The sequence below is a fragment of the Pteropus alecto genome, unplaced genomic scaffold, assembly GCF_000325575.1.
Source record: "Pteropus alecto unplaced genomic scaffold, ASM32557v1 scaffold160, whole genome shotgun sequence".
Taxonomy (NCBI): domain Eukaryota; kingdom Metazoa; phylum Chordata; class Mammalia; order Chiroptera; family Pteropodidae; genus Pteropus; species Pteropus alecto.
In genome coordinates, this window is record NW_006429864.1 from 2,733,880 (window position 1) to 2,758,939 (window position 25,060).

The 25,060-nt window shown below is 51.7% G+C and overlaps 1 protein-coding gene across 1 annotated transcript in view; it reads right to left on the reverse strand.

Annotated features, from left to right (window-relative positions):
• Positions 1-25,060, reverse strand: part of LZTS1 (leucine zipper tumor suppressor 1) — a 50,073-nt gene that overhangs the window by 12,159 nt on the left and 12,854 nt on the right.

The window sequence follows — 25,060 nt, forward strand, 5'->3', positions numbered from 1 at the left end:
TCTTAGAAGAAAGGGGAAAGAGAACAGCGGGTGGAGAAGGACCCCCCCAGCCTATGCTTTTCAGAATCTGGCCCCGGCAACTCAGGAGGCTTTTCCCCAGACTCAGTGCCAGCCGTCCCCGCACAAGTGACTGTGGCTGCTTTACCGGGACAGGCAGCGTCTCTGGGTCCGGCCGGGGAAGCCCTCAGTTTTTGAGCTGCTTCTACTCCCAAGGCAGCCCTCCCCACCCCCATTCCATTCTGTACCCTCCTCCCCAAAGGAAACCAGGGCTCACGCCACAGGGACACATGCCTCTGACGGTCCCAACCTGGAATATGGAGATGAGCAGCATGAAGGTGAAGAGGGGCCTGTCTAGACTTAGGAAGGTGAGAAATACTGCTACTCACCCTCCCATCCCAAACCACCGGGAGGAGCAGCTCTGGCCCTGGGACAGTGAGGGTCCATATCCACTGTCCCCTCTCCCCCACGGTGTGGAGAGGTCACCACAGATCAGGACGCTCAGCCTCCAGACACCCCGCTCCTTGTCAACCCCTGTTATTTCTCTTCCTGCTCCCACCTCTCCCTCCTTCCTCCTCCCCATCTCTCCTCCTCTCCTCCTTCTCGCAGGGAGTGGTCCAGGTGGGCGGGTCAACCAAGCAACCACAGCCTCTGCTGCCACTGAGGGCATGTCTGCTCTGCCCAGCCCCCTCCCTCTGAGGAGGTGCCACCACTCACTATGGGCCCATGGGGACTCGCAGAGTTCTGGGAGGACTTGCTGGCTCCCTTGAGCAGCCTCTTCCAGCACCCACGGGGGCTGGGCTGTGTTGCCCACCCCTGAGCCCACCCAGCAGGGCATGTTCTCAGTAACTGCCATGCAGGCTGAGCCTAGATGATGGGGTTGCATGTGGGGGGCTCCTTTGGTTGTCTATTCAACAAATATTTATTCAGCAACTGACAAGGGTCAAGTATGCAAAGTGCAGGGGGAGGTTAGAAATGGAGAGTAGTAAACATCTAGGATGAAAAATAAAAGCCAAAGAGATACGGAGGAACATGTCTCTGCGTGTGTATGTCTCTGGGTGTGTCAGTGTCCTGTGTGTGCACATGCCTCTGTGTGTGTGTGTGTGTGTGTGTGTGTGTGTGTGTGTGTGTGCGCATTTACTACTTTAGTGGCAGTGCCCAGGGAAGGCCTCTGAGAAGGTGGTATTCAGGTAGAGGCAGCTCGATGAGGTTTTTTTGCTTGAATGGCCCCTCAGGGAGAACAGCAAGTGCAAAGGCCCGAGGAAGGGTGTGGTGTTTTAGAGCAGTGGTTCTCAATTAGGGTGACTCGGCAAGTCTGGAGACAAGACGTTTTTGACTGTCATAACTGGGATCTAGTTAGACGGAGCACGAGACAGCCCCTGTGACAAAGACAGCTCCTATGACAAAGAATTACCTGACCCAAACTGTCAATAGCGCTGAAGTTGAGAAGCCTGGTTTTAGAGGAACAGAAAGAAAATGTGTTTAAAACCTCAGTTCTGCCATTGACTCAGTGTGACTTTGAGCAAATGACTTAAGCGCTCTGTGCCTCAGTTTCCTTACTTGTAGAGTGGAGACAACCTGCTCTGCAACAGGACTCTAGTATGGACGTAAAAGGAACTGAGGACTTAGCGAGTTCTTAGAAAAATGATCCACGCTGGTTATTGTATGATTTCTCATTCTTTTCTAGGCCGGTCCTCCGAGATACTCAATTATACAAAGACGGCTTATTACAAGAGCACCCCAGGCCTGGACTTCCAGAACAATCTGGCCAGCCACCAGCACTGCTTCAGTGGTCTGAGTACTGCCAGTTCCCCATGATGCCCTTGAACCCAGGAGAGACAGACGGAGTGCCAGGTGTACCTCGCCCCTTCGCCGGTGCAGAGTGTCCAGCCCTCTCTGGGCTGGGTCCAGTTCAGTTTTTCTTTGAGACCTCTTGAGCACTGAGTGAGAGCTATTGACCCCCTGCTCAGAAAAATGTCCCTCCTCAAGGATTAGGCCATGACTTCTTAGAGATCCTTGACCCAGAACACCCTTGGTTGACCCAGGTTAAAAAGATTAATATATCCTGCTTTGGGGGATCAAACATGAGCTTTGGGGCCCTGGGGAAGAACAAAGAACTTGGTCTTAGATTATTGTCTTAATGAAAGACTCCCCGGCTTCCTTTCATGAACCGGGGAGGTGGGAGCAAGGAGAGGAAGTGAAACTAAAGACATTATATCACCTCAGTGCAGCCTGTCCCTCCCCGCACACGCTCCAGGACGCTGCAGCCCCCCTTCCCAGGACTGGGACAGACTTCAGACCTACTTCAAAGGGGGTCAAAAGGAAGGGTCCAGTAGTCAGAGGGGCGGCCGCCCGGACTGTGATGAGCAAGGCTCTGCCTGGGCACCTCACTCTCAGGCCTTGCTATCAGAGCTTTCTTCTTTTACTTAATCGGTTTTTAAAATACTGAAATTCTATTAAAATAACCTGAGTAACTCAGTCGGAATTGCCAATTGTTAAAATGTTGTCATATTCGTTTCAGAAATAAAAATCTAAGTTGAAATCCCCACTCCCTATTCCTTTCCTCTCCCTTATCTCCGTCTCCCCAGGGAGAACTTTATCATAAATTTTGTGGGTACATGTTTTGATCACCAAACCTTTTTTTAACACAAGAATACTCTATGCATTGCTTTGTTTTTTCACTTTGTATAAATAGTATCACATTATATGTATCATTCTGCAATGCGGATCGTTTATTTAACAGTTTGCGCCTTGGGACCCACTCACCTGCTGTGTAGCAGTTCTGTGTAGCAAAACCCCATTTTGCTGACCATTCTGGACTCTGATGTTTCCATTTTGTCGCCAGAACCTTCTGTTATATGATAACTTCCCCACATGTGTGGGGATTTTTCTACGATTTGTTTTCTCTGAGTCTTGGAAGACACCTAGTTTTTAAAGCACCCCCTCCCTTACACTGAAACTCTCTGGAAGTTGGCATCTGAGACCCATATTGGCGAGTATGTCTAAGGAGGACAGCAAGGGTGGGACCAGAGCCCCAAATCCCTCTTCCCCATATTACCCTGGGATGGGGGAGGGGCATGTTGCTATGACTAACAAGAGGGTGCTTTCGGCAGAGCAGAGGTGAGAGGGGGACCCCAGTGATAGTGTGGGGTGAAGGAGCCTTGGCCAGAGAGGCCGTTCTGCTGTAGGTGACAGAGGACCTTCCTGCTCTAAGGCAGCCTGGACATGGAGGACAGCACCTCCATGGGGTCAAAATCCCATTATGCTGGAGCCGTGCAAGATATTAGCGATCCTTTACCCAACTCCTTCGTGGTGCAGAGGCTGCACGGAGGCCAAGATCAGGGAATGGACTTGCCCAGTCACACCACACGTTCTGGGTTTGAAACCAGTATTCTTTCCAGTTTACAACAGGACAGGGCCAACCAGCTTCCATCTTCCACAGTGGGGGGAGGGCAGCTCCTTGCTCTCTATGGGCCACATGTGTCAGGGGGTGGGGTGTGTGGGGTGTGCGCCATCCTGCCAGCTCTAGGCATTGCTCCATTCAGAGATGATCCCCTCGGGGTTGGTGCCTGAGGAGGCAGAGGAAGCTGCCACAGGCTCTGTGTGAGCCCAGCGTAGGGGGAAGGGTGACCTGCCTCCAGCAGTGGCTGGTGGCAGCTGGGCTGGGACCAGCACTCCGCCTGCAACTGTCCCCCTCGCTCAGGAATCACAGCCCAGGACAACTTCCAGCCTTAGCCCCGGGAGCCACGCCCTCGCATTCTCAGTTTGGGTCCGTCTGTGGAACCTAGAGAATGCCACAGTCACTACGATTCATTCACACTGTCTCTCAGGGGGGCGGACCACATACTGAGTGTCACGTAGGGTGCCTAAAGAAGGGTAAGCCTCTCACGAAGAACTTGCGTCTAGTAGTGAACCCTCAGCTTCCCTGCAAAGGGAGACCGTTCCCTCTTCCCAGCCTGGCTCCGGTCCCCACAGTGGGGCCACAGTCGCTAGGATGTTCCCTCACTGGGTGCTCGGCCTGCACGGCCTGGGGACAGCTCTTACATTAGGGTGAAGGCTTATCTCTTCATTATCTTTAAACCTCCTTGAAGGCAGAGTCTGTGTCCCACATAATGCTGACCCCAGCGCTAAGTAAACAACAGGTACTCAACACACGTTTTAATAAAATCAGCTCTCAGGGGTGCACGGGGTCCTCGACATGGCAGGTGGAGCCCAGGAAGGACGTGTGGTCAGACTGGGTCCCACACATGCAGTGCGCGAGCCGGGTCTACAGAACTACAATCCAAACCTGGTTTTAACCCAAACTTCCGGCTCTTAAATTTTTTCTGAGTCAATGGCCACCTTGGGAAGAAGGAAATTTACCCTCTCTGTCGTGTCCTTTACCTCCCAGTCCTGTTCAAAGCTTCTGGCCAAGACAGAGAAACACAAGCCAAAATCTCTGTTTCGAGGGGGCAGATGAAAAGCAGCGCAGGTTGAACTGAAGATGCAGGACCAGCAGGTGGGGTTTGCTGGAGCAGAGCCAACTCTCTCTGCCTGCAGCACGTAAGCAGCTTTTAATGTTTTCTTTCCTACAGAAGCAAAGTAAAGGTTCTCACACTATTGTCTGCCCGTTATGGACCGAGTGTCTGTGCCCCCCTAAAATCCATGCGTGGAAGCTCCAACCCCCAATGGATGGTGTCAGGAGGTGAGGCCTGGGCGGCGATTGGGGTGAGATGAGCACGTGGGTGGGGTCCTCGTGATGGGGTTAGTGCCCTTAATGAGACGAGACCAGAGAGCTCTTCCGCTCTCTCTCCCTCCCCCTCTCTCTCCCTCTCTATTCTTTTTTCTCCCTCTGTGTCCCCTCCCCCACGTGGGGACACAGCAAGAAGGCGGCCATCTACAAGCCAGGAAGAGAGATCTCACCAGAGACCAAATCTGCCAGCGCCTTGATCCTAGACTTGCAGCCCCAGAGCTGTGCTCCCACAGAAGCAAAGGTGTGTTGTCTGAGCCCCGACCTGAGGTGTTCTGTTACAGCAGCCCAAGCTGACTCAGACGCTGTCTCGTTGCCCCCACTAGACACCCTGGCAGAAGATGCTGCCTGGGCTGTCAGGTCACCCTGTCTCTGGCATCGTCCTTATAGACTTCTCTGTCCGCATGGTGCCGATCGCCCCAAAAACATGCAGACCTGCTGTTCTTCGGGGACAGTCTATAATGGAAAGACGCTTGGCGAGAGTCGGGGAAGCTCAGCTCTACCTTTGGTTCTGCCTCCCTCCAGGTCTGCCACTCTAAGAAGTTTGCTTTCTGTCCCCACCCTGCTGTGACTTGTCTGTCACCTCAGGGGAACCCCTTAGGGCAGGGCCTGTGCTGCGCAGCTGCGGGTCCACGGAGGGAGCCACAGGCACGTTCGGCAGGGCCCTCTACGGTACATGTGCCACTGCATGATGGCATCAGGACTTTGACAAAGGGTCACATATTGATGGGTCTCTTTTGTCATCTGGCATAAGATTGAACCTTCTTGCATCTCAATTTATTTCCTTCCGTGTCAGATCAACACAGCTGATACGTTCCTCACATTGCAGGTATTCACGGGATTAAATGAAATCACGTATATGAAAGTTCTTGACCACAGTATATGGGATAAATTCACACCAAAGTGCTTGTGAACTCGTAATGCAGTGTGCAGAGATGCGAGAACTAGATCCTGACATGTCTCGAAGTTACAGGAGCAGGTCTTTGGCTCACCCCACCCCCATCTCCCTAGGAGAGCAGGGCTGGGCCAGACCCGGCTTGGTGCCTCAAGGACAGAGGGGAGAGGGGGAGCATGCAGAGTGTGGGAGCAGCATCTGCTGGCTGGGGCTGGAGGGGCCCTGGGTGGCCCCCAGCTGGCTTCCCAGGAGAGGTCTCTCTGGGGCTAAATAGAGTGTGAGCCCAGGGTTACTTGACTCCCTTTTCGAGATGACTTTCCTCCTGACCCTCTGTCCCTCCCTCGGATCACTGCTCGACTAGGCCTTCCTTATCTGGAATGCCAGTGTTCGTATTCCCGTTCTTGACCTCTCCTGCCATTTGCTGCTCTGGATGAGGGTTGGGGCTGGAGCCAGAGCTGGGGCAGGGGTGAGCCTGGGAGCTGGTTAATCATCTCAGCCCAGTCTGCAAACCTCCTAATGCTCACTTTGCTGATGCCTGGAGGGTTCCATGTGCAAAGCTCAATACGTATGTTCTGAGTGAATGGATGAATGAAAAAGAGGCGAGGACGGAGGAGGAAGGGGGTCGGGGAGCGTGGGCCGTGCAGCTCTCTGAGAGGCTGAGGGGGGTGAGGGGGAGCAGGCTGCCGGTGGGTTGGAAGCAGGGGCCCACGCAGCTCTCAATTAAATACACTTGGGTTCCCTGGAAAGGCAGAAAGTGAAAGGGAAATCGCTGGCAGGCTGAGTCATCCCATCGGGTGAACAATCGGAAGCCATTCTGCTTCCCACTTGCCGGGAGGAGTCAAAAGCCATCCTGCCTGGCAGCCTTCTGTGTGCAGGTCTCAGTGGTCAGCTGCTGGCAGAGCCTCCCTCCTCCCAATGGGCAGTTTGCATCTTAATAGCGCTGATTGACAGTTCTCCTCAGGTACATGGTTACCCACCCATCCTAACCTGCTCTTCTCCCTTTCAAAATTAAGCCACAGTTACATGCTAAGCTCATGCAAATTTAACCCCCGCTACTGTGACTGCAGCGGCTGCTCCCACGTGAAACAGTGAAGGCGAGCCTCATCCATGTCCGTGACTCGGGCGCCACGGGGCGCCACAAGGCGCCAGGGCCCGTGGGACCTGGGCAGCCATGAAGGGAGCCACTTCTCCTTTAGCCTCGAAAGAATGGTGCCTCGGGTCTTCAGTGGGAGGGGTGGGTGAGATGTCCAGAGCAGGGCTGGGGGTCTGGCTGGACTCCCTCTCATCTCGCTTGATCAGAGTGAGGAGCCCAGGATCAGTTAGGACTTTGGAGGCCAGAATGCAGGGGACAGATGGCCCCTTTGCCTGCCAAACCCTCACCACCCTAGAGTTCAGGCTGAGTGGGCACCTCCCAGAAGGGTGAATTGAAAGACACCAGGTCTGGGTTTGAGCGACTGACAGAACCAACAGGGTCTCAGACAGGGATGAAAACACGTTTTACCTCTTTACCGTCTTTGCGGCTGCCTGAAGTATTCCGAGGCCAGGTTCAGGTTCAGTAGGGAAGAACTGAGGGTTAAATTAGCAATGTGGGCCATGGGCTTGGGGGAGGGGAGTGATGACACACAGTGACATGACTTCCCTGGCCCAGGTACCAAGGTCGTTACTCCGTTAGCTTTTGGCAAATCAGAAAACCCAGCATCTTGAATAGGATGGGAGGTGTCTTAAGTTCCCTCAGGGTCTCTGCTGTGGAACGCCTTTGTGCCTCCATCTCTCCCAAACCCTGACCTTCCTTCATCTGTCCCGAGCAGCAGCCACACAGCCACACTGTGCTCTTCTTCACTGGAGAGACCAGGTTCTTCGGTCAGAGGAAAATACAACAGGTGTGCTACCTCACATTCCATTTCATCCCAGGAGCAGAGAGCCTCTCACTAACAGTGTGCCACCTGAACAGTAAAAGGGCTCTAAGGCCCCTTCAGTGGCATCACAGAGATACCCATGTAATTACTCCAGCTACGCATGAGGCCCTTCTTAAGAGGGCGGGAGCCCGGGGACGACCAGTAAGATGAGAAGCCAGTTGACACCAGACCATAGGTGGGACAACAAAACAGAGAAAAGCTTTTCGAGCTCAGAGGTGCTGCTTCAGTGCTCCATGAAAAGAGGACACTGAGGCCCCAAGAGGTTGGGCAACTTGACCGAGGCCACACAGCAAGGCGCGAGGAGAGCTGGGCTGGAACCTGGCCTCCCGGCCCCCTGGCCAGCCTCCTTCCCACTTCTATTCTTCTTTAACAAGCGAAAAGTTAGTGGTATAAATACTACTCTATGCTGAGAGGCGCTGCTTTAAAAATACCCGGATCGAAGGAGCCAGACCAAAGACGAAATCGAGTCTCCACCTCACATTCTAGGAACCTTTGACTTGCCATCACCAGCCATGAACAGGGCTGAGCCCGGGAGATAAGTCATATCTTTCCATAAAAAATCAACAGGAAATGGGAGCTCATGAGTTTGGTAGGTACTAGGGTGTGACAAGGGACAGAGGTGGCAAGACACAGGAATAGTAGAAAGCCCTCTACCACCTACAGACCCCTGGGAGAACTCTGTTTCTGGAATAGAAGGGGGAGATCTCACAGCAGAAGGTAATGACTGGTCCAGAAGGTGGGCAGGTGTGGGAGAAGGTTGGAGGTTGGATGAAGTAGAGAGGGGAGAGAGCTCTTTTCCTAAAGAGCGTTTCTTCGCTCCTCACCTCACCCCCGTCCCCACCCAGGCTGGCTTTTATACCCACTGAGCATATACAGTACTTGTAAGGGTGTATACTGGGGAGCCTGGTAGTTTTGGGAACTCAGAAAAAGACTGGAGCTGGGGAAGCCATGGCAGAGGCAAAGTGGACTCTTAACTCTGGATGTTGGAAATGACCTAGAGAGACTAACCTGGTCCCTTAGGTTAGCCAAAAGAGTGTGGCTTTTGTTGTCTGGAGTTGTCTAGGCGCACCTGAGTGCGTTTGTGTGCTCAGAGGCATGGCCTGTCTGCTGGGATCTGTGTGCACAACACGGAAACCTGTGACTGTTCCTGACACGTCTCTACATGTCCTGAGTTAATCCTCTGATATGTCTGGCTGGGGAATTTTGACTTCTATGTCACCTCTGTTCTGATTTCTCAATCTCCTTGCTCCCTCCTCCAGAGCACATTCCTGTCGGGGAACTAGAAGCCTCACATCTAGCAAAGCAGCCTCTGGTGAGCATCAGGTAACCCAGCTACCCCGCTGGAGCCTGCTGCCCCCACCTCCCTGACAGTGAGATAATTACTGCAAAGCCCACGGAGTTGGCCCTGAAGTTCCTCAGTCCTGCGGAGTTGGCCCACAGCTGCCCCCGAAGTCCCTCATTACTGTCCCCTTCACCTCCGTGATACTTTATCTGCCATCTGACAGAACCAGAGGCTCATGAAGAGGCTCTGAAGCACCACGTGGAGAAGCTGGGACTTGAAGGTCACTCCAGCTTTGCTCCTGCCCCTCCTTGCGCTTCATGCTCCAGTGATGCTGAATGGCTCATGGTTCCCCAGATTGCCGCTCAGTGCTTTTCTACATGCTCTGCCCTCTGCCAGGAAGGACCTCCCTGACCTTGACTGTTTCGCAGGGGAAAGATGGACAAGCACCTCTCCTTCCTCGACTACGTCTGAAGGAAGCAATGCCAGTCCTGTGCCTTGGCAGGAAATCAAATCCAAGGCCACACATATCCATTTCCTGAACCCTGGAGGGCTGGGCACACAGCATGGCAGCTGAGGATCTTGGAGCAGAAGCTGAGATCTGGGCAGTTCTCAGCTGGGGGATCTTAAAGAACCCTCAGCAACAACTCCTGTGCTGTGTCCCCTCCACACTGTTTTGAGCTGGTATAGCACATTGGGTCACCTAATCCCTCATTGCCTCTGTGGACAATAACTGTATCTATTTTATCCGATTTCTAGTGAATAATAACACTCAGTGCCCAGTACATTGTAAGCACTTAATAATTGTTAGCTATCATCATTTGGTATCCCGAACCCTATTCATCTGTTAAAACCCACCTCAAATGCTGTCTCCTCTGTGGAGCTTAACACATGAATTCAAGTCACGTCAATCTCTAGGTTCTGTTCGGAAACGGTTCTCAAAGTGTGGCCCCCAGGCCAGCAGCAACAGCATCCCCAGGGACCTTGTCAGAAACGCACATTCTCCGGTCTGCCCCAGCCCAGATAGCTGGGGCCCAGTGATCTGTGTTTAATGGTCCCCAAGGATTCTTTTGCAGGATAAAGCTTGAGAACCACTCTTTCGGTATTTTTTTTTTATTTCTTATTGTTTGGGATTCTATCATTGTACTTGATCATAGCCTGACCTGAATTATTATTAGTTCTTTAAGGGTAGAGACCTTGTCTTAGATTCTGAGGAAATGCTAAGGAAAAGTCCTTGTGAATTTGAGTTCAATGAGCATTTTAATTAGATTTCATCTTAACAATTCCTAGCATTTCGCCCCCCTCCCTCCCCCATTTTCTTCCCATCCACCCCAGGCCCCGGGGAAAATCTTACCAGCCCTCAGTGAGAGAAGATTTCCTCCGTCCCTTCCCCCTTCCCTCCCTCCTGCTCTCTCTTTCTTCCTCCTTCCCTGTTCCCTCCCTCCCTCCTTCTCTTTTATTTCCCAAAGTAGTCACTTAGGACTCATGAAATTGACTGTGAGTGTGGAATAAGGGTAGAGGGTACTTCCGGAGTGTCAGGCAACTTCAGCTATTTAAGATATTGTCCCTGTCACAGTAACGTTTCTAAAGACTTCTTGGGCTGAGCTTTCTCAAAAAGCAAAACTGGGACAAGGGAGTGCGGCCCTAACCCCCTTGCTCACAGATTCCTTCCAGGACACCCCAAGACGGCGTGACGGCCACGCGGAAGAGAACAGAGGGCACGCGAGCTCCCTATTCCCTGTGTACTGGCTACGGGGATCCCTCCCCAGGTTCTGTGGACAGTATAACTGATGAGAGATGGGTGTGACTATGGCCAGGTGCATATGTGACAAGGTATAAACATGCAATTTAGCCAAGCTGCTAGCCAGACTTGGTTCTCTCCGTGTCCAACTAATGGTTCTGCTTTGCAAACATAAGCTTTCCCAAGAACAGAAGCTTCGACCACAGCAAAGACTATCAGCAGGTGACCACAGAATCTGGACACTATTAAGAGTGAATGGGAGCACTGGTATGAATCACTCCAGGACAGCAGACGTAAACTGGGATGTGTGGTCACCTTACATATCCGCCATATTTCTTCCCATGAGGGCCAGGCCAGGGACGAGGATGTTGGGGAGGGAGGTCTGGTATATCTTGGCCTCCTGCCCCCTCCCCTCAGCCACTCAGGGTTCAGTTGACTACAAGGGACAAGGAAAGGACAATACTAGGGACTAGTGAGTGCCAGTTACATGGACCACTTACCAGGCGCTCTGCCTACAGTGATACGCACGGTGCTGTGGCACCTTGTACTTCAAGCGCCTTCACATTGGGTCCTCCTCTCATCTGTCTTCGCCACCCTGGACAGGTGTCACAAACACGGCTCCAGGGCCACGTTAGAAGGGCTGGTTCTAGAACCCAGGACTTCTGGCTCCTAGGCCACTGCCCACACGGCCCCGTCATGGGGCAGCAAGACGAAAACGGGACCGATGCACCTGGTGAGGCAGGCACAGCTACATGTCACCTGCCAGGATATGTGTCAGCAGTTGCTTTGACAGGCAGACAGGTCTGTCCCTGAAGGGGTGAGCTGCTGAGAGCAATGGCCCCTTTGTCGTATTTGGTGAGCATTTACTATGCGCCGTCACCATCGGGGGCCCATAGATAGGCAGTGAACAGAACAGAGCCTGCCCTTATCATCATGTCGGAAAGTGACAGACCACGCTTGCATTCAGGGCTCTGTACAGCCTAACCCCAACCTCTCTTCTCATCTCACTTGCTGCTACCACAAGCTGTACCAACTAGGCATGCTGCCCACCTGGTCTAGGGCACAGGGTCGGCCACTGACATTCAGGGCTGCACCTGACATCTCGAGAGACCTCCTTGTCAGACTCTTGACCATTCTCATTGGCCCACTAGGCCTTTCCCTTCTCTGTGCCTTTGTCATGCTGCCCCCTCCCACCCAAGGCACAGCCCCTCGCCCTCTCCCAGATCCCCCTTCCTGGTTTTTCCTGCTCAGAAGACTCTGCATTGCTGAGCAGCACTTTTGTCGCTAGATAGTACATTCTTTTTGAGTCCGGATTCTGATGGGCATACCAAAGAATCAAGATCTCCCAGCAAGCCTAAGCTCTTACTGCTGCCTTTGGTATTTCTCAAGTCCTGTCTGTTAAATCTTCTGCACTCTGTAAGCCTGTACTGACTGACCTCTGCACCTGACTCCCTGCAGGCAGCTTCGTCTCTGCAGTGTGGAGATAAGGAAGCACGGGAGGGATGGGAGGGATGGGAAGGATGGGAGGGATGGGAAGGACGTTCTCTCAATCCTCTACAAGCCGAAGTGCTTCCTGCCTCTTTGTGCCTCTGACAATGGCAGGTCCTCCGTCAGGCAGATCTTTCCAGCTGAGCTGTGATTCCATCCACTGCAACCATCCATCAACTGCAACCATCCCAGGAGGCTTGCTCCAAGAATTACGTTCTCTTCCTTCTACTTAAAGGTCTGGCTTTCTTTTATTCTCTCCCACGAGGACTTAAACATGCACAAGTCTGCCAACTAACTCGAAAGCAACACGCTAGCTCCTGAACTCCATTTCTCCCTCCAGGAACCACGGCTTTTCTTCTCGTTTATGGCCACACTTCTTGAGAGAGAAGCTATGCTCACTATTGCTACTTGCTCGCTTCCCTCTTGTCCTCAGTCCACAAAACCCTGGCTTCCGCCCCTGACAACCCACTAGAACTGCTGTCCAGGGATGTTGCTGAAGCCAACCAACACTTTTCGATAGTTATCAAATGACCTCTTAGTTGGTCCATATTTTTTTTTCCACTCCGTCCTTTTAGAGCCCCTCTTTCATTGGCTTACATGCTAATATACCTCTTGGTTTCCTCCTATCCCCTGAGCCTGTCCTTCTCTGTCACTCTAGCCTCTTCATCCTGAAATGCTGGTTCTCTTCAGGGACCATCCTGGGCCCTGTTCTCTGCTCCTGGTTGGCCCGTCCTGTCCCATGGCTTCAGCTGCCTCCACAAGGTGTTGATGTTTGGATCCGAGTCTGCAGCCCAAACCTCTCTTCCGAGCTCCTGATCTGAACACTCAACGGCTGCTGGCCATCTTCCCTTGGATGGGCCACAACGTCTCACACTCAACACGTCCAAAATGGAATTCTCCAGGTTTTCTTCCCTGCCATCGGCTATCTTCCCCCGACAAGTCCCTCCCGGCTTCTGGTCTTGGAGAGCGGTACAACCAGGACAGAAACCTGATTCCGAGGAACCTGACCAAGCCAGGAACCCTCGATTCCCTCCTCTCCCTCATCCCTATACCTGAGCGATTACTAAGTCCCGTTTGATCATTGATTTTCCGTAAAACCAGTGTTCCCCTCCAACTCTACTACTGCTGTCTTAGTCTAAGTTTCTGTCATATTTCCCTTGGGATATTAACAGGCTTGATCTTCGCTCTTTTCCAAGCTCTCCCAAGGATTCCCTTTTGCCCAAAGAATAAAGTCTGAATTTCCTAACACGACAGAGAATGCCTTCTTGATTACGACTGTTCCTCTTTGCATGTTCCTGTTGTATGGCACCACTGCTCCCCATACAACCCTTCGTTTTGACGGACTCAAGTTCTGTGGCTTTGCAGTGATCTCCTGCTGGCTTTCTCCCAAGTTTTCCCGTGCTGCTCCCTACGCCTGAGTCCCGGGGGCTCGGCGGAGACAGGGCTTCCACGGCGAGGCCTCCCTCCATGTCTTCTGTGCACTCTCTGCTTATTCTTATAACAGTGTCAATCACGCCGGAGTGCAGGTCCTCTTTATTCACATCGACTTCTCAGCAGACGACAGAACTGTGCTTTATTCAATGCCGCAAGCCTAACTTCTGGCATAGCACCTGGCCCACAGTTCAAGAACTGTTTGTGAAATGAATGGATACGCGTGCGTTTAAGAATGGTATTCTATTTTACAGTGCCTGGGGTCCGTGAGCAGCACCCTTTCCTAGTTCAGTATCATTGAACACTACATAGTGGCTGTTAATAAACTTTTTCAGCCCTAACCCCACCCCAGCGGGCTCCTTGGACTGCCCTAGGTATCTTGGGGCATAGCTGTGATGACTCCAGGTCACCACGCTCTAGAGAAGCCTTCTATGTGTGGCACCCTAGTCTGAATGGCCGGTCCAGGGCTGGGGGTGGTGGGATTTGTGGGCCTGTGGTAGTCCTTCCTTGTGCCACAAGAGCACAGCTGAATGACTTGGCCTGCTGGGGTGTATGGTCCAGGGCTGGAGGATTTGTGGGCCTGTGGTAGTCCTTCCTTGTGCCACAAGAGCACAGCTGAATGACTTGGCCTGCTGGGGTGTACGCATGTGCACTGGATTCAGCATCCTTATGGGTGTTGAGCTCCAATTCGTGCAGAAGATCTGGGACTCACAGAGTGATCGGCTGTCCTGATTTGCCTGGGATTGTGGGAATTCCTGGGGCGCAAGCCTTCAGGACGAAAACAGGGAAAGTCTCAGGAAAACTGGGGTGAGTTGGTGGCTTTATCTAGTCGGCAGTTGGGATTAGTACAAAAGAAGATTGACTCGGTCCTGGTGACATCGTGACCTGACCTTTGACCGCGGATTGAGTGGCTCCCTGGGGTGATGTGATCGAAAACAAAGATAGAGTGGCTGCGTCTGTGTGTCTGTGTGTGAGCCGGGGTAAGGGGTCACCTCTCAGGGGTGTCATCTTGGGCTCATGGATGGAAGTGTCCGTAGGGCTGTGCTGGAGGGGCAAAGAATATGTGTGGAAAGGATGGGTGAATCATTAAGTTGGGGGTAAAAAGAAAAGGAAGAATTGAGTATATTCATTAGGCCCCATCCCCACTCCTCCCTGACCCGGAAGCTTTCCTGAGGACCCCAGAGAGAGAGAGAGATGTGAGCAGGGAGTGGGGGCAGTGCCTGGGTGGGAGGGGGTCTAAGAGGACTTGGGATGGGGGGATCCCAAAGGGTGAAGAGAAATCTGGGGGGAAGGGAGGAGAACGGGGAGGAAAGGAGGAGGCAGATAGAAAGTGCCGGTTGGTTCCATGGTTGGTTCCAACGGAAATACTGCTGGGAAAGCCTTCATTGTGATGTAAATGAGGTGACAGGGAGCGGGGAGGGAGCTGAGTGAGGAAGGGTGAGGGCGCACCGCAGAAACAGCAGATGAATGCAGAGATTATATCATAGCTGCCAGTTATGGAGATCTGATTTCTTTGGTGCAGATGTCACATGCTGGGTGAGCTGTTATTAACTAAAAGAAGTCAGGGCTTCCTAGCAAGGAGGTGTGTGGCCGAGTGCATTTTAGCATGGTAGAAGAAATCACGGAGCGGGCAGAAATGAAGGTCACTTTTAGGGACCAGAGCACATTTTAATAGGAAGAGACATCTGGAGAGCTAGTAGCCACCTGCTCCCTTCCTCATCACCAGCATGACCACAAATAAAATAAATAAAATAAAATAAAATAAAAGGCAAGAGGGCTGCAGTTTATCAAGAAATAATATAATCCAGGGATAGATTCGTTTTCTTCATTTTAAGATACAATGGCTTAAAGAGCAGGTAACTACTAAAAGTGTCCTCAGCATCAGGAGTGAGGGAAATTATATAAGGCTAGTGTTAATTTTAACAGGACAAAGAACTGGGCGTTTAACTGGGGATTTTCACCTGGAGGTCACTTCAGAAAACCCGGTGACCCCGGGCGGGCAAACTGTCTTAAAAGCACCCTGTTCAGTGCTTCTACCCACCACAGAGCCAAGAACCTCCTGCAAGATGCAAAACAACAGGCTTTGTCAGCGTTTTGGAAATTACCCAGAGGGGCTATCTGTGTCTGCTGCCAGTTCTGGCTCGGTACAGTTTGGGAACTCTGGGACTGGAGGAAAGCTGGCAGTAGGACAATACGTGTGACAGCCCCTCCCATGCAACCGGGAGTGTCCCAGTGTGCCCTCGGGAAGGACATGTAGAAACAGCTCCACGGACTGGGAGGCCCCTTGGATTGTCTCACTCAGCACAGTGCCTGGCACCCCGCCGGAGCTCGAGAAACGCTCAGTGAGCGAAGGAACGAAGGAACGAAGGAACGAAGGAAGAAGGCATGGACTTCCTCCCTTGGTCTCTCCTAGTGCAAGTAGATCGTCCGCATTGTAGCAGTAGAAGCTACTTTTCCGAAACACAGACCTGACCACTTCAGGTCGCGGCCCTTTTTGGCCTCTCTCCTTTGGGATAAGTGTCCTAATTCCCTTGCTCAGACACCTGTGCTTTCAGGGCGTTCATGACTGTGTGACCTGGGCCCCGGCCCCGGCCCCTTTTCCGGTTCTGGCCCATCCTTCACTGGTTCCTCACCCTTTCTCCCAACACCGCTCGGTATACATAATCTCCAGACTCTCTTTCACAACTTGCCCCCGTGACCCCAGCCTTCGGCCTGTGACAACCCACTCATCAAGGTCTCACTCAAATACCACTTCCTCCGGGAAGTCTTCCTATGTCTCCCTTGCTTCTTTATCTGCCATTTCTCAACAGGGGCCTGAAGCTATTGTAGCACCTCATCCTGGCTCCCAAGCTGTTTGTTCTTTAGCTGTCACCCTGCACCAGTCCTTACGCTTCTTGGACAAGTAAGACTAACCCTGTTTTGTCTCCACAGACTCAGCTAAACGACTCTTACAGGAAGTGGGGGGCCAGAGAGGCTCACAGAGGGTGGAAGAAGAAACATTAGTGTGGGTCGGTGTTAGGAAAATTAAAAAATGGCAGCCACCGAGCTCTTTGCCTCAGAAATTGCTGTAATGCACACGAATTTCCTTTTCCCCATTTGGCTTCCATCCTTAGAAGTAGAATGGGGAGATGAAGGAGCCTCATTCCCTTAGGTACCGCCCCAAACCCCCCAGTAGAAGCTACTTTTCCGAAACACAGACCTGACCACTTCAGGTCGCGGCCCTTTTTGGCCTCTCTCCTTTGGGATAAGTGTCCTAATTCCCTTGCTCACCTGTGCTTGCTTTCAGGGCGTTCATGACTGTGTGACCTGGGCCCCGGCCCCGGCCCCTTTTCCGGTTCTGGCCCATCCTTCACTGGTTCCTCACCCTTTCTCCCAACACCGCTCGGTATACACAACCTCCAGACTCTCACAACTTGCCCCCGTGACCCCAGCCTTCGGCCTGTGACAACCCACTCATCAAGGTCTCACTCAAATACCACTTCCTCCGGGAAGTCTTCCTATGTCTCCCTTGCTTCTTTATCTGCCATTTCTCAACAGGGGCCTGAAGCTATTGTAGCACCTCATCCTGGCTCCCAAGCTGTTTGTTCTTTAGCTGTCACCCTGCACCAGTCCTTACGCTTCTTGGACAAGTAAGACTAACCTTGTTTTGTCTCCACAGACTCAGCTAAACGACTCTTACAGGAAGTGGGGGGCCAGAGAGGCTCACAGAGGTTGGAAGAAGAAACATTAGTGTGGGTCGGTGTTAGGAAAATTAAAAAATGGCAGCCACCGAGCTCTTTGCCTCAGAAATTGCTGTAATGCACACGAATTTCCTTTTCCCCATTTGGCTTCCATCCTTAGAAGTAGAATGGGGAGATGAAGGAGCCTCATTCCCTTAGGTACCGCCCCCAACCCCCGCCAAGTTTCAACAGAGAAAAGGCGAGGCTGGGCTTCCTTCCTTTCTCAGCTTTCTCAGTTCTTTCTTTTGAAGAACTTGCCTCAGTCTTCTGAGAGCTTCTCACAATGAGGGGGCGTCGTCCTCTCTCTTTAATCGGCCCAGGAACAGTGCCACGTAGAGGAGCTTCCGCTCCCTCTGCAGCCTCGTTGTCAGGTGCGAACGTCCTCGCTCATTTTCTGAATATGGACACTGTTCGGGCTGGCACCCTTCCTTGCGAGTCCAGTTGTCATTCGGGCCTCATGAGAGGCTCCTTACGACGCGCTCATTCACTGTACCTCATTGTCCCCGACTATTCATTGACGTTCGCTGGGATGATTCTTCCTGGGCCACATGCACAGAGGCGCGTGCACATGTGTTCAGACCTCGTGTCCCATTTGCGGTGAGGACACTTGAAATAAAGGGCAGCGCTGCCTGAATGCAGATCCGCCCTCCCACTCTAATAGCTGGGGCGTCTGCTGCGCTAATGTTATTTCGAGAAGCACCGGGAGAATTGGGGCCTCTGCAGAGCAGGCAGGGAGGAAGGGGCGGGGGCGTCCTGGCAGCTCCCTTCTCTAACGCTGTCAGCTACATCATTCCAGACAGACTCTGCTCTCCCCTCCCCTGCCTCCCAGAATCAATGAGTTTTGGAGATCTAACCTCTGCCTTCCTCTTAACCCTTCGCCTGGCATTCAAAGCTCTCCAGAAGCCAGCTCTCAAGTCCCTTCCCGGCTTATCTGCTGCCTCCTCTGAGGGGCCAGGTGGGTGCAGTGGCAGAATGGTTGTTCCACCTCAGCAACTCAGCAAAAACTGTCTTTCAACAGTTTATAAGGTGATGGTTAACAAGATGGTTGATAGGGCCAGGAAGGCAGTCAGTGGAGGAAGCAGAGCAAACGTCGGACCGTGAAGTAAGAGACACGAGAGAAGAGAATCGGCGATCTATTCTATGACCCACCTGCCAAACTAGAGCCCTGACTCCCCACATCCCCAGCCTGGCCTCAGAACTGGGCATATTCTCGCCGATGTCAGGACCCTAATTCTCCTCTGAGTGCTGAGGCCCCACTACAGGCCTCCCAAGACCTACCCTAGTCCCGTCCTCCCATGAGGGGGACGTCCCTGATTCCCACCGGGGCCCTGACACCTGTGGGCTTCTGGGCAATACCTTCAACGGGCACGTACCAGGCCTCTGCATATGCACATGGTGTAACTGCTCGGGCGACACCCCCTATTTCTGGAGGGAGAGGGCGGGGTTCACACCTCAGTGACCTCCCAGAGCGTGGTGGGAAATGTCTGTGTCTGAGCAGCCACCCTGGGCTCATGAGTTGTTCTCTCCTGACATAGATGGGACCTGGTGGGCAGGTGCTCTTGAATAGAGCATTTCGTAACCTAAGAAGTATAGGCTTTTGAGCCAGACCAAGGTGGACTGCACATAGCAAGGCCACTGCCCAGCTGTCAGGCTTCAGGGAAACTGCTTAGCTTTGAATTCGTGCCTTTTCTCATTTGTAAATTGCAATTGGGTTTCTCGGCCTTGGCGCATTGACAAACTGGGCTAGATCGTTCTTCGTTGTCAAGGGCTTTCCCTGTGTATTGTAGGAAGTTTACCAGCATCCCTGGCCTCTATAAACCCGATGCCAATCGCCCCCTCTTCTGCCCAGTTGTGACAATTAAAAATGTCTTAGACATCGCCAAATATTCCCTGGGGGTAGGGGCAAAGTCTCTCTCAGTTGAAAAGCACTAATATGTACACCCTGGGGATGTTCTGTAGATGATGTGACAGCACACGTAAAGTGTCTGACACATAAAGCAGGTGCTCAGTGAATGTCGGTCCCACTGGTATTTTAAGCAGAATTTGGCAGTCTCCCTTCCATCTTTCCAATCTCACCTGCCACAGTGTGTCCCTGAATCTCAGAAGTGGGTGGCATGGGGATAGCTCTGGAGGAGAGCTGAGTACAAGGTGTCTGAGCCCAACGATCTCTCCAGTGGCTTCGCTGGTCTCAGAGGAGACATCTCACAGATGCTCAGAAGTGCCTCATGGGAAAGGGGTGGTTTAGCTGGAGGCCTAGAAAGGTTCCCACAGCGAGCCTTTGCCTGGCAGGCAGCCCGTTTCTGCTCGAATCTCTCCTTTCCACCTGGTCGTTCTGGGGATGCATACGGTCCTTTCTAGATGAGGGACTGTGAATTACACAGAGCAGCAGCAGTGCACACCAGCAAGGAGAGAGTGTAGAAGACACCGCCGAGGCGCTAGCTTGGCTGGGAAAGGACTCTGAGTGTGCTGGCTGTAACTGCGGGCCCTAGGGGACGGACGGCCTGCCCACCTCGCCCTCGGCGTAGCTGGCCTTCGCGGCAACCACGTCCGGCCTGCCCAGCTTCGGGCCTCTCTACGGGGCCGGAAGTCAGAGGAAGGAGCGAGGTCTGCAGGGCTGGGATCCATGGAAATCTTCCAGGTCCACAACTGGGTTGTGTGAGAGGCAAAACTAACCCGATATAGGGAATCTCGGTGTTGCCCAAACTATAGACACCCCACCTCCTCTGGTTGATTTTTGTTTTTCTTTTCTTTTTTTTAATGGTGGCGTAGAGATGACAATGGACCGGGGGCTTGAATTTGCTCCTCTGGACTATCATCTAGTCGTGTGGTCTGAAGTGAGTCATTCTCTCCTGATCGTGCCTTCATCATTTTTCTGGGGCAGCACTGAAACCGCTCTCTCCATTACGGACACTCTGAGAGGCTCTGGTGAGATCAGCTACCAAACATGCTTTGAGAAAAGAGAAAGGATTGTTGGTGTACGCCACCGCCAAGTTCAGCATCATGCTGGGGGAGAGCGGGCCGCAGCAGAGCCACTTAAAAGGGAGTCACCGGATGAAAGGACTGAGCTAACTGGACGAGTACAGGCCAAGGCGGGCCAGCTCTGGGAGGCCAAAGGGGATTAACGAGGTCTGTGTGTAACAGGAGCTGGAAACCGGGGTCCAGCAGAGCAGACGAGAGGGAGAGTTTATTGTTTGTTTTAGTTTTAGCTTTAATCACGAGATTAGCTGAGAAAGGGTAGAAGACATGTAAGTTTCACTTTTTTCCCTTTAAAAAAATAAGTTGAGATCCAAACGCCCCAGAGGCATGCTCTTCAGCCGTGTGTGTTGCACTTAGGGAACGGAGGACCTGAGGTGGGCGGTGGGGGCACCTGGCCTGTTCTGTGGTTCCTGCCTCTGTGCTGCTCCGTCCTCCCTCCCCGATCCAGGGCCCGCATCGTCTTATGCCCCCGGCCTGTGGAGACAACCCTCGAGATGGCCCGCTGCCTCTCACTCTGCACAAAGGTCTTCCAAACACAGATTTCAACACTGGCATCCCTTATCTTCCTGATAACCTTTTCTGCTCCCATGGTCTTGTCTCATCAGGACCAAGGCTGCTATGGGACAGTGTTAGAAAACCCTTCCATTGAGTGGTGAAACCTATCTTACCACTAACTTCCTCCTGGAGAGACTCCAGCCAAGCCTCTTAACTCTCTAGTCTTTTCCTTATCTCTGACAAAGATCTTACGTGGGACCAGAGTTGCGCAGTAAGGATCAATGACAGAGTGGCCGTGCTAGGGCTTTACACACTATAAAGTGCGGTGCCAACACTGCAATCCTTCAGGTGTCTTGACCCTCTCACAAGGTCCATTCTAGACGGTTTTCTTACCGTTCTCCTGCTGTTTCTCTCCATAGGGCTTCTCCCTCCTTTAACTGGCCAGGCAAATCCTGCCCTCAGGGGTTCACTGACCTTCCCATCCTGATGTCCTCCTCCACTAACCTTGCCCTTGGTACTGATTCCCGTCCTACTTCGGACTGTTGGATTGTTTGCACAGGAATAAGAGTTAGCGGGCCCCTTGCAACATGCCTGGGGTTTACCGGTCTCATTTAATCCTCTCACTAACTTAGCGACATCTCTGGCTACAAGGTCGGTATACAAAAAACAATCGTACTTCTATATACTAGAAACTCCTAAATAGAAAGAGAAATTTTAAAAACATACCATTTAGAAAATGTAGGCGCCTCGGAACAACAGAAGTTATATATGACCTCTGCATTGAAAACTGGGAAGTATTATTATGAGAAATTAAAGAAAATCTAAACAAATGCAGACACATGTCAGGTTCGTGGATTCAGAAGACTTGATATTCTAAAGATGTTCATTCTCTTCAAATCGACCTATGGAGTCAATACAATCCCAATCAAAATCTCAGCGTCTTATGCATTAAGATGCGAAGGGCCAACAATAACCAAGACTATCTCGGAAAAGAACAAAGCTGGAGGGTGTACGTTACCAGATTTCAAGACTTACGAAGCGACAGTAATTAAGACGATGTGGCATTGACATAAAGCTAGAGAAGCTGACCAAGGGAACAGAACAGAGTCCAAAAACAGTCCCGCACATTATATGGTCACTTGATTTATGACAAAGGGGACGGTGCTGAACAGTGGAAAAACAAATTTATTTTTATTAATTGCGGCTGGTTGACTGGTATCCATTTATAAGAAAGTAAAATTTGGCTCCTACTTTACACTACACATGAAGGATTCCAGATGAATGGCAGATATAAATGTGAAAGGTAAAACACCAAAACTTCTAGAAGAAAACATTAAAGAACAACTTCTTGGCCTTTGGACAGGCAAACATTTCCTAACCAGGACATAGAAGACACTAAGCGTAAAGGAAAAATATTGATAAATTAAGAATTTCTCTTTCTCAGGTCTCCATCGAGAATTAAAAGGCAAACCAGAGAGTGGCAGAAGCTATTTCCAGTACACATATCTGACAAAGGACTCCCGTCAGAATGCAAAAAGGAACTCTTATAAATCTCTAATAAAAAAAAACCCAGAAACCAAATTAAAAATGAAGAAAAGAGTTAAATTAGCCACTCCATAAAATAGGATATGAAAATGGACAAAAATGTATAAACAGGCACAGGCGCTCATCATGAAAAATACAAGTTAGAAAAATCGTCAGAAAAATACAAGTTAAAACCATAATTAAATACCACCATGCAACCACTACAGTGGGGAAATGAAAAAGCTGACAACATCAAGTGCTGACGAGGATGAGAAGCCAGTGAGGCTGTCACCCTCCACCGGTGGCAGTGCAGATGTGCTTGACCCACCGGGAAGGGCGGGCATGTGCACAGCTCACGACCCAGCTGTTCCACCTCTAGATGTACACCCAGTAGACATGTTCGCATGCGTGTCCTAAAAGACCTAGCAGCATCACGTGTAAGAGTCCCAAACTACAATGCCTGGCAACCTAAATCCTATCCACAGTGGAATATTCCTACACAGTAGCATATCACGGAGCCACGAGAATGATGGGACTATGGTCACACATGACCGCACGGACCGGCCTCTCAAAAAAGGATGTGCGCGGTATGAGGTTCTATTAATAAGATGTTTACAAAGAGGTAAACGTGATGGCGTCATGGGGAGGGATGGATGTGACCTGGGGAAAAAGTGGTTTCTGGGGTACTTTTAATGCTCTATCTTTTGCCTCGGGTTCTAGTTACCTGAGACTTGTAAAAACTCACCTGGCTGTTGGTTCATCCATGACTTATGTACATTTCTGTATGTATATTACACTTTAATAAGATTTTCACTTAAAAAATAATTATCCCAATAACCCACTAGTGGTTCTTTCTTTCTTCCCAATTTACCAATGAGACTCGGCTCAGAGGGGATGAGGAACTGGTCCGGGGCCAGCTGGGGATGAGAGGCAGAGGATTCAAACTCAGCCTGCATGTGCGCCTAAGCACCAAGTCCTGACTTCACCTACAGTGCTGTTCTCTTTCTCTGAAGTAGCTCAGTTTTACACTGGGACTCTCAGAGGCAGGAACCCTGACTCTTGCTTGCCTTGCGCACTCCCATTGCCGTCAGCACAGGGCTGGACACTGCAGCCCAACAGATGCTCGGTGCTATGGACTGCATGTTTGTGGCCCCCGCCCCAGCCCCAATGCATAGGTTGAAACCCCAACCCCCAATGGGATGGTATTTGGAGGCAGGGCCTTTGGGAGGTGATTAGGTTTAGATGAAGCCATGAGGGTAGGGCCCTATGATGGGCTTAGTGCCCTTAGAAGAGGCACTAATGAGGCACTTTCTCCACTATGAGGACACAGCAAGAAGGCGATCATCTGCAAATCAGGAAGTAGACTCTTGCCAGACACCAAACCTGCCAGCACCTTTCTCTTAGACTTCTCAGCCCCAGAACTGTGAGAAATGAATGTGTATTGTTTGAGCCACCCCGTTATAGCAGCCCGAGTTGACTAAGACACTCAGTAAGGAGAGGAAGTCTGCAAGCTAAATCTATAAATTTGCCCATCTGCCCTTTTTATCTCTCTCTTTCTCTTTTTCTCCTGGCTCTAGAGTGTTCCTGAGCTTGCCTGGTTCTTGCCCCTGCCTCCTGACTTGATGGTGTCAGCTTTAGGATGGGGGTGGAGCTAGTGTGGTGGCTTCAGCCATGCTCCAAGAACACGAGGGGCTTTTCCACTCAGCTGCTCCTGGTGAGGTCCTTCTGGGCAGGGGGAGTGGACTGTGGTGCCTGCTCAGGTCCCACCTCTCCCTGCCCCACAACTTAGTCCTGATTCCTCCCCTCCCTCTCAGCCTCCCGGCTCTTTTCTCCGAGGGAAGAGGGAGGGAAGCTGTGTTGGCAGCTCGCTGAGCAGGGCTTCCTTCCCGCTGCCTCCCTCCCTCCCCCACACAGCTGGGGATTTTTAAGTCTCCATCTTTCTGAAGGATTGGGACCTGGATGCTGTCAGGAGCCTCCTCTGAAAAGACTGCTCACCAGTCTCCCATGGCTCAGGAATGGGGTCACCGCTGCCCAGGAAAGGCTGTGGGAGACAGCGGCCCTCCCCTCTCATCTCCTCTAGCCGGAGGACGACGTCCAAGCTGGACAGCAGAGTCCGGTGACGTCAAGCAGGCGGCAGAGCTTCCTCTTAAGCTTCCATCTGCTGAGTGTTTCCTTTAGCTTGGACTAAGCACTATATACACATGACCGGGAGCAGGCTGCACCCCAAGGCGCCCCGAGAGGCAGGCACTACTGTTATCCCCACCTGACAGATGCACCACATGAGGTCTCAGGTTTTATACCTGGCAAGGGCAGTGCCTGGCTTTGAACCTGAGCTGTGGCCAGCAGAGCTCTAGTTTTTTTTTTTTTTTTTTTTACCTCCATTGGCATTAGGCGCTGGTGCTCTGCTCAGTGCTGGCAGTGATCCCCCTGCCCACACTCCGCCAGCTCCCCCCATGGCTCCTCTAGACCTCGCCTGACTCTGCCCCATAGCCCAGCCCCTCCTAAACCTCCCCCTGTGCTCTGGGTTCACCCACAGCCTTGGGTCACCGCTGCAGCCTAAGCTTCCACTTTCTTCTGTAGATTGGAGATAACTACTACCTCATAGGGCTTCTGTACATACCAAGTGAAACTTTACCTGTAAAGGCACTAGGACATAATTAAGAGCTTAATAAATGGCAGCTAGTCTTTTGGTTTGTTTCATTTTGGACTTGGTGACTCAAGACATTGCTGGGCTCTAAGGCTAGACTTGAACTCCTGGTATATTTTCCTCCAACTTTGCAGGTCTCCGGGCTCTATTTCTCTCTCTCTCTTTTCTTTCTTTCCTTCCTTCCTTCCTTCCTTCCTTCCTTCCTTCCTTCCTTCCTTCCTTC